We start from the raw sequence: 9,835 nt of genomic DNA, 5'->3' as shown, positions 1-9,835 counted from the left end.
CTATTTTTTGTATCTGTTCAAAATGTACCTTAAAAGGAGATTATTTAATACTCTTATCAACATGGTAGTGTGCAAATGTATTTATATATTTATTATTGGAAATCAATTAACACAAAACAATGACAGATATTGTTCAGAAACCCTCACAGGTACTGCATCTAGCATAAAAATATATGTTCAAATCATAACATGGCAAACTGCAGCCCAACAGGCAACAGCAGCTGTCAGTGTGTCAGTGTGTCTGACTTGACTATGACTTGCCCCAAACTGCATGTGATTATCATAATGTGGGCATGTCTGTAAAGGAGAGACTGGTGGGTACCCATAGAACCCATTTACATTCCCATATCTGGAGGTCAGAGGTCAAGGGGCCCCTTTGAAAATGGCCATGACAGTTTTTCCTCGCCAAAATTTAGCGTAAGTTTGGAGCATTATTTAAGCTTCTTTTCTAGTTTCATATGATGCCAGTATCTTCACTCTAGCTTTAAAACTGAGGCTGCTACAACCTAAAAATCACGAGTTGTATTAATGTGTTAAAGAAATTAGGGGCGTTGAAACAAATTTGCTTTAACACGTTATTATCGCGTCAACTTTGACAGCTCTAATTACAGCATATATATAAAAAAATAATACATCTGTTTTTAAAATGAAAGAGCTCTAAATGCTTTGAGAGTGTGCAAAAGTTCATAGTATAAAGGTATAAAGAATATGTGCAATGTATCCTATCTTGTGCTAGGCTGCCACAGTGCTGTTGTTTTTTGATTTGTTTTTCCAAATAGCCTTGAACAGGGAGTGTAATCCCTGGTTGAGGAGCCTAAATCCAGAAGGTGGCGCCACGATTAAGTAAACTGCACAGTACTGTATACTGTATGCAGTTAAAAGTTTCAACCATAGTTAGTTATTGTGTCATGCACATAGTGCCCAGCCCACATGGACTTATAGAACACCAGAAAGCTGTTACAGTGGTGAGACATTTGTCAGACATGAACACACTTTCATACATTGTAAACAAAGAAACTTTGTCTTTCGTCCCAGGCTCAACTAATGAAATCAGCCAAACAAAAAGTTGCCTTTCTAAAAGACTCACATTTCTTAAAATCATTCATCCAGAAGAACTCTACAGAAATTAAGGATAATTTACTAAAGAGAATAACCCTTAAATTAGCAGTGGGTAGAACTGGAGCAAAGATGATGCCAGCCTGGACTCACTGGGGAGGCGCGCACACAGGCCACAGAAAGAACTTTTCTCTGGACACTTTGATGAGACTAGAATAGATGCCTAACACTTAAAGCAGCATTGGGTAGAAATGGAGCAAATATGATTAAAAAAAGTTATTTTTATAAAAACTATATCCTGACAGTAGTGCATGAGACAGGTAATCTGAAAAAAGTCATGTGCCTCTGTGTCCTCCGGTGCTCCTAATGGCATCTGCAAGATTTCATAGACCGGAGGAAAACAACCAATCAGAGCTGATCTGGAGTCTTCCGTCCAGCTGCCGTCTACAAGAGCCAGCTGTCAGTCACTCACAAACTCCGACCAAACAGTCAAACTAGGCAGCGCTGATCAAATACGAATCAGTATTCTGTTACGTTAATGCATATTTCTCTCCTCGAATGTTTTCAGAAACATCTTGTAGTGTACTGTTTAGCTGTAAAGTGAGGGGGTTTGTGACCCGGCAGCCATGTTGAGGTCTATTGAGGAAATACCAAGCACCGCCCACCAGCCGGAGCACAGCCAATAGGATCGCTCAATAGGAACGCTCTCTCTCTGGAATGACCTTTGATTGGTCAAAGTCTCCCGTCACGGCCTAGATTTTTTAAAGCCTGAAAACAGAGCCATGAGGAGGAGCAGAAGTCTAGTTTTCTCTCAGAACACTTGAATTACAATATGCTGAAAGGTTATTATGGAATTTTTGCCCAATGATGCCAAAAATATACTGCCTACTGCAGGTTTAAATCAACATATAATGAGCAATAAAACATTAAATGGACTGCATCTTCACCTAAATCACTTCAATCTTTTCTCTTCAAGTAGACCAATAAACTTGCTGGTTTCTATAGCTAATGGTAATGTAACTCAGCTGTTGGCTAAATTCTGCTTTACTGTACATGAGGTTCTACAGGAGTTATTTTTCATCAGACAATATGTTGCCATTTTAGGGTTGTACCAAACATACTGTAGGAGCCATGTATTTTATTTTGTAAGGTGTATGGTGTAGGCAGAGGCTGGCCTCAGGTAGCTAATTTACTCTAGGCCACATGCCAGTTACTACAGGTGCAGCTGATTAGGGGAGAAGCAAACAGGATTTTTTTTTGCTTTGTGCTCTATTTTGTTTGGTATGAGGTTATATTGTGTGTATCAAAGGACATTATGTGCTGTTTTGTCTCAACCAAGAGATTAAAACTTATTAGAAGTGACGGACACTTATGGACATGATCAGTAAATAAACGCCATGATATATAAAGTAAATTATAAGAGTATATATATTATAAAGTAGACAGTCATAAATAAGAATTAGTAGTTTTTTGTGACTGAAGGAAGATGAATCCCAACTGTTGGCGTGACCACATCCCAAAGATGAAATTAAAGCTTCAGTAGGTAGAATATCTTTGGCATCATTGGGCAAAAATTGGGAGATCATTGGGAGACTTTGGTCATTTCAGAGAGAGCATTCCCATTGGCTGTGCTCTGGCTGGTGGGCGGGGCTTGGTATTTCCTCAATAGAACTCAACATGGCTGCCGGGTCACAAACTTTCTCACTTTACACCTAAACAGTACACTACAAGATGTTTCTGAAAACATTTGAGGAGAGAAATAGGCATTACAGTAACAGAATATTGATTCATATTTGATCAGCAACTTCGCGAGTGATTGACAGCTGCTCATAGACGGCAGCTGGACGGCAGACTCCACCTCGGCTCTGACTGGTTGTTTTCCTCTGGTCTATGAAATCTTGCAGATGCCATCAGGAGCACCGGAAGACACCGGAGGACACAGAGGCACATGACTTTTTTCAGTTTACCTGTCAAAAATTACTTTTTTTTTAATCATGTTTGCTCCATTTCTACCCATTGCTGCTTTAAAGGGACTGTTTGTAACTTCTTACACGTATAAATCTACCGGGTCGGTTTCCCATGCGCGCTCGCATATGCGCGCTCGCATATGCGCGCTCGCATATGCGCGCTCGCGTGTGGCTACGCTGTTCAGACCGCTCCTCTGATCCTCTGCCTGCTTGGCTTCACTCACACACGCGTTCTCGCTCCACCTCACGTTCATGCGTGCACACTACACACTGCAGAACAGTTAGTTTAGCTCTGAAAATATCTAGTGAATGAACAGTGGACGTTTGTGCAGAAATAACTGCTGCAGCTCGTCCAGACCAACAGAGGTTTCCTGTGTCTTGTGAATTGACGGGGCACCGCAACGACAAACGTTATCGTCTCTGACCGGGTGCCGGTGACTCCCTCCGACACCCGCTCGGAGACGATAACGTTTCTTTTCCTGATTCAGACCCGCTGCTTCAGCCTCTGAATCAGGAAAAGCCAACACTAGGATCAGCATTGATTCATGGAGAGACCTTCGTCTGGTCAGCTAACATTACTGCTAAGCAGGTGAAATATAGAGTGTTATTGTGGTTTTAGCTGACGTGTGTCGCCTCACTGTTTTGAGCAATGCTCGTTCATATCTATTTAGAGCGAGCACAAGCGTGAGCCCGATGCTGACTTTCGTTGACTTAACGGCCACAGGTGTCGCTGTTAACAAGCATTTCTGAAAGTTACAAACAGTCCCTTTAAAGGTCACATATTATACTCCATTTAAACTAGTTATTATAGGTCTCAGACACCTCCAAACCATGTCTCTGAAGTTTTTTTTTCAAAAAAACAATCAGATCATGCATTCCAGCATGTCTCTATAACCTCTGTTTCAGCCCATTTCCAAAAGTGCTGATTTCTGTGTCTGTAGCCTCTGTCTCCTCCCACTCTGCTCTGATTGGTCAGCGTTTTCTGTCAATCAAACGTCCTCAACAACACAGCGTCACCCTCCCCGCCCCCCTCGCGGCCTGAGAGCAGGGAGAGAGAGGAGCTAGAATAGAGCTTATAAACCACTTTAAAGTTTATAAACCAGAAACTTCACCCAGCGCACGTTACCGGAGGAATCTGATCAGAAATCGGCGACACATGATGAACATCTGCGGTCCAGATTCCAGGTTTTCCTGACGGTTTCTCTCAGGTAAATAATACTATTTATATCTCTGTTAGTTAGCTCAGTGTTTACCTCATGCATCAACTCTGTAAACCGTAAACATACACTCTGTTTTACGTCTGTCTTTACAGATCCATCTGTGAGAAATGACCGACAGAATCATCCCAGAGGAGAGCAGACAGCTGAAAGCAGATAGCTCTGTTTACATGGAGATACAGAGCTAACCCGGTAGCATGTAGCTAACCCGTTAGCATGTAGCTACATGCTAACGGGTTAGCTACATGCTACCGCTATGACACGGTGTGTAAACACAGCGACCATCAGGGTGGAAAATAGAAGATGTGAAACAGCAGTCAGTTCATTATTTCTGCTAAAAGATAAATGTATGGAAGATCAGAGTAATGGTATATTATTTACAGTAGTAGCTGTCTCTGTGTTACCATGACTACAGACCACCGGAGCTTAGCTTACCATAGTTTACCAGAGCTGAAGACTTTCTCCTGTACCATGTTAACATAACTAACTAACAGGTGAGATGATTACAAATGCTGTGAATAATTAATATTGTCATCTGTCTACTCAAATAAAGTTTGACTGTGAAACAGAAATGTGTTGTGTTGCTTACAAGTCACTATTTACTACCTGTACTCTGCTACATGCATGACATCAAATATATATAATATATAAATATCATCTGTTTAAACAGTGTAATTACATAAAGCCTTTGTGAAAGAACATGTTATATTTAGATGATGGGAGTACATGAAGACTGTTCTGCTGGTTCTTGCAGACTAATAGTGGAGCGGCTAACATCCATTTTTCAGTCAAATCGTGCAAATAGTGATACAAGCACCAAATTTGGCATGATGATTCCCGAGGGGTCACTTAGCAAATATAAACGATCGGCCACTTGAAAATCCAAGACGGCGGCCATTTTTCAAGATGGCCGCCAAATTGACCTGCCGTTAATGGTTTCTCTCATAGAAATTCATCTACTTGGTCAATTTGAGTGATCTTGGTGTCAAATTATGTGTTTTCTAGCATGCTGGATCTTATTTTGATAGTTTTAATAATTTTGAACTGCAATATGGCGGACATTTTTAAGATGGCTGTCAAATTTACTCGCAGAGAATGTTTTTCTTAAAGAAATGCATGTACTTGGTCAACTTGAATGATTGTGATGTAGAATTATATGTTTTCTGGTATGCTATCTAATTTTACAGCTTTAACATCCTCCGATACGTTTTTTTTTTTTACTTTTGTCTGTCCGGTGAGTCTTTGCTTTGTGGTGTTTGCATGGCTCAATTGGCTTGTAGGTCTACTGTTGTAGATATCAATAGCTGCTGTTGCCATAGGTGTAGGGGCTTAGTGGTAGGGGTAGTACCTTTGTTTCAGAAGTCAGCCACATCCTCCAGGATGGACTACTGGCACTGGTCCTCACTACTTGCCCAACTCTCACCTGTGGCTCCATGAAGTTGCTAGTGCACGGCAATGACCACACCCCGGGACACCATGTTGGCTCACGGGCTGAACTAGGTGAGGGTAGCACACAGAGAGTATCTCTGTGATGGAGTATGTCTAGCTCTAAATGTCAAAGTGCATAGAGTCAACGAACCAGCCATCTTTATCCATGAGGTTCCAACCCAACTGCCAGAATTGGAAAAACAGCAAAGAACGTGAAAAGGAGTGATTGTCGGGCACTACCAGGGCACACTGGTGACAATCGCTGCTGTGTAACTCAGAATGGGGTTTAACGTCAGCTAAGTAGGATTCAGCATTATACTTAGTGGCCAAAATGCTGCTTACTACCAACCCCTGATCAGTTTAAGGCAGCAAAACCTGAATCGACAGGATGTGCAAGCGCGGGAGAGCCGAGCCAAGGATAATGGGGTTTCAGTTATCCAGATAGTGTACAGATTGCGTAAAATAATGCATGAACCTAGCTGTATCCCATGCAAGCAAGTGCCCGTTCAGTGATGGAAAGCTCCTTCCCAATCTGAGTGCTGGAGATGTCAGCCTGCTTGCTTGGCTGCTCTGTACAAACGAGAACGAGCCTATCTGAATGCCCAACAGCTGCAGAAGAAAGAAGAGCTGTCCCAGAAGAAGGAAGCAAATATGGAGAAGCAGTCCACCTGGCAAAGGCTGCTCAGATGATACGTCGTGACATGTTTCAGCATAAATCAGAATTCAACAGCACGTCTCATGATGGGTACCTTGAAGATACCGTCCCACCATCACTGCTTCAGTTTGTATGTATGATTGAACATGGGGCTGATATCAAGTCACAACTCCAAAATGGCACATCAAAATCTGACCTTGCAACTGTTACAGTAGAGCTGTTTTGCCAAATACAGGGAAGGATCGCAGGTCCACAGGCAATCCAAGGACAGGAAGACACCTTTTGCTATGTATGTTGGCCTGTCTGTGTTTTCCAAGACCAGAAAGAGGCAACTGATAGATATGTTGGTGTGGGAACCTCATGGATAAAGATGGCTGGTTCGTTGACTCTATGCACTTTGAAATTTGGAGCTAGAAATACTCCATCACACAGAGACTCTCTGTGTTTTACCCTCACCTAGTTCAGCCCATGAGCCAACATGGTGTCCGAGGTGTGGTCATTGCCGTGCACTGGCAACTTCATGGAGTCTTAGATGAGAGTTGGGCAAGTAGTGTGAACCAGTGCGAGTAGTCCATCCTGGAGGATGTGGCTGACTTCTGAAACAAAGGTGCTACCTCTACCACTAAGCCCCTACACCTATGGCAACAGCAGCTATTGATATCTACAACAGTAGGCCTACAAGCCAATTGAGCCTTGCAAACACCACAAAGCAAAGACTCACCGGACAGCCAAAAGTAAAAAAAACAAAACGTATTGGAGGATGTTAAAGCTGTAAAAATTGTTAGATTAGATAGCATACCAGAAAACATATAATTCTACATCACAATCATTCAAGTTCATCAAAATCATGCATTTTTTTAAGAAAAACATTCTCCGCGACTAAATTTATATTGAAGTTAAAAATGATTTAACTATCAAAATAAGATCCAGCATGCTAGAAATCACATACTTTGACACCAAGATCACTCAAATTGACCAAGTAGATGAATTTCTATGAGAGAAACCATTAACGGCAGGTCAATTTGGCGGCCATCTTGAAAAATGGCCGCCGTCTTGGATTTTCAAGTGGCCGATCGTTTATATTTGCTAAGTGACCCCTCGGGAATCATCATGCCAAATTTGGTGCTTGTATCACTATTTGCACGATTTTTCCACTATCCGCTCCACTATAACAGTAGGAGCTACTTTGCTCAAGTTCGGTTGAGGAGAGACAGTGACGCGCTGTGGGGCGGGGTCAGCTACTGAAGGTTCTCTCTGGTTCGACCAGGAAACCCTCACGTGGCTTGCATTCTCTAATGACGTCAGAATACAAGGAAAAAAGCGAATTTTTTTTCTGCACCCATTTCCGGACAAACGGAGGAGGAGAAAAAGAGAGAGGATGGTCTTTTATGATACTATGGTGGCCTGTAGACACACTGGGGACAGATATTGATGTTTAAAAGACATGGAAAAGTGCATTTTGCATAATAGGTGACCTTTAAGTGTTAGGTGTCTATTCTAGTCTCACCAAAGTGTCCAGAGAGAAGTTCTTTCTATGGCCTGTGTGTGCACCTCCCCAGTGAGTCCAGGCTGGGACCTTTTGTGATCCTTTGCCGGGATCGAGTTCCCTCTGCGTGTAATCGGAGACGGTCTCACAGTCACGGTGGCTTCGTAGTCACTTAAAGGGGGTTCACATGTCCATTCATCAGACCTTTCTCAGTAGCTTTGACCTTTGCCACACAAAGAACTGTCCTCTCAAAAGTGTTTGCAAATATGAATGAGTGGTCTCTCCTTTCAGCAGGTCTCGCACAGAAACAGGCTTTCATCCTCGGTGTTCCTGCATGTAGTTAACGTTAGGATTACAACAGTTGTTGTTTTCATGAGGGAAGAAGCGGTGATGATGATGGTCCTGTTCCCTTGTGTACCAATAATTTAGTAAACCATAAATGTAATCCCATAAGAGGCAGTAAATTAATTCTGAATATCAAAGAGACTATTTAATACTCTAATTAATTAATTGCGCCAAGAAACCGTTAGATTGTTGGTACACTAACAATCTGTTAATTCATATTCAGCTGTAACACTCTGTGCCACAGTGTCATGTCAGCTCTCTTTTGAAACCTGTGATTCAGAGCAGCAGTTTTCTTTTGTTTTCTCTCCTTTCACCCAGTGAATGAACGCCCCTGGTGAATGAATTCCCCGTCTGACATGCAGCAAGAAAGGCTCCCTCTAGGCTACCTTACTGGAGGCAACCGTTCAAAGAGTCTATTTCATCTCTACATCGAGGAACCTCAATCCACGGAGAGAATATAAAACAGACAGATTCAGCAAAGCATAGTGTATAATGGCCTATTACTCAGTTCCTTTTATAAAGAAAGCAAACACGTGGACTAATTAATTTAAAAATTGCAAGGCATGTTTTCTTTGGAAAACCATATAACAGCAACAAACTTTCAATCGGCTGCATTTAGGAGCCCCAAAAGAGCTTTTTTTTCTCTGCTTGCAGGATTTGCATAGAGTGATGTCAAAGGGGCGTGTCAATCAGGATTACAAACTGAGCAGATTGAGTAATCACTATGGATACAGCTTTTATAGTTTTCCATTTGTTGGTCTTGTGGGGAGGTAATGCCGTGCAGTTTCCAGGACTACACTTTTTAATGCCATGTCTGTTTTGTTTTTCTTAATTTCTCACTTTATTTTTTGCAAATAAGAGGCACTTAGGAAGTAAACTTTATAATGGACTCTACTGGACACTGGAGAAAATGTACAATTTTATTGTTTAATTTTCTGGTAAGTTGGCCTGTTAGTTCATATGTTGTAGTAGTGAGAGAAAACTGATTATATTTAAACATCACTTAGTGTTTGAATTGATCAACTTCATAAGTTTCTAATGCATTTAAATGTGTAGAATCTGTCTTTAAATCAGTGATTCTCAAAGTGGGGTCTGGGGACCCCCAGAGATCCGTGGCACTCTGTCAGGGGGTCTGTGAAATAATTTGCTAAAATTGTGCTGTATCATTAAAAAGTGTGTATCTACAGATAGGGACCATTTGCACCAATATAAAAAAGCATATTGTGTCCGTTACTCCTACCCATGTTAGAAACTCTGATATGATTGTGACACACAGCAATAAGTTCATTATTTATAAGTTGAAGCACTGACTGAAAGTCAGCTTTAGACTGGTAAATTTAAATATCTGGATTAGGACTATGCCACTCTTACTGTTCATTTTCTGAAAGTTTTTAAGATCAATTACTGCAAATATAGGCTAGAAAAAGTTGAGTCCAAATGAAATTTGAATAAAATCACCCTCTTTTGGCTGTGGGACTAATAATAGATCATCTCATCTCAACAAGATTCAAACTGAAATATGTTTCTGTTTATCATTATCAAACATTATCGGAAGTATCGGAAGTATTTAGGTTGAAAAGTTTTAGAATACAAATAGTTCCAATGGCATCTAGGAGTAAAAATGGCAGTAAGCATTATGCTTAACTGGTGTTACGATTAAGACGGGGTCCTTGGAAAATGT

This window comes from Sebastes fasciatus, chromosome 7 (genome assembly GCF_043250625.1).
Source record: "Sebastes fasciatus isolate fSebFas1 chromosome 7, fSebFas1.pri, whole genome shotgun sequence".
NCBI classification, from domain to species: Eukaryota; Metazoa; Chordata; class Actinopteri; order Perciformes; family Sebastidae; genus Sebastes; species Sebastes fasciatus.
Note: the sequence above shows the minus strand (reverse complement) of the source record.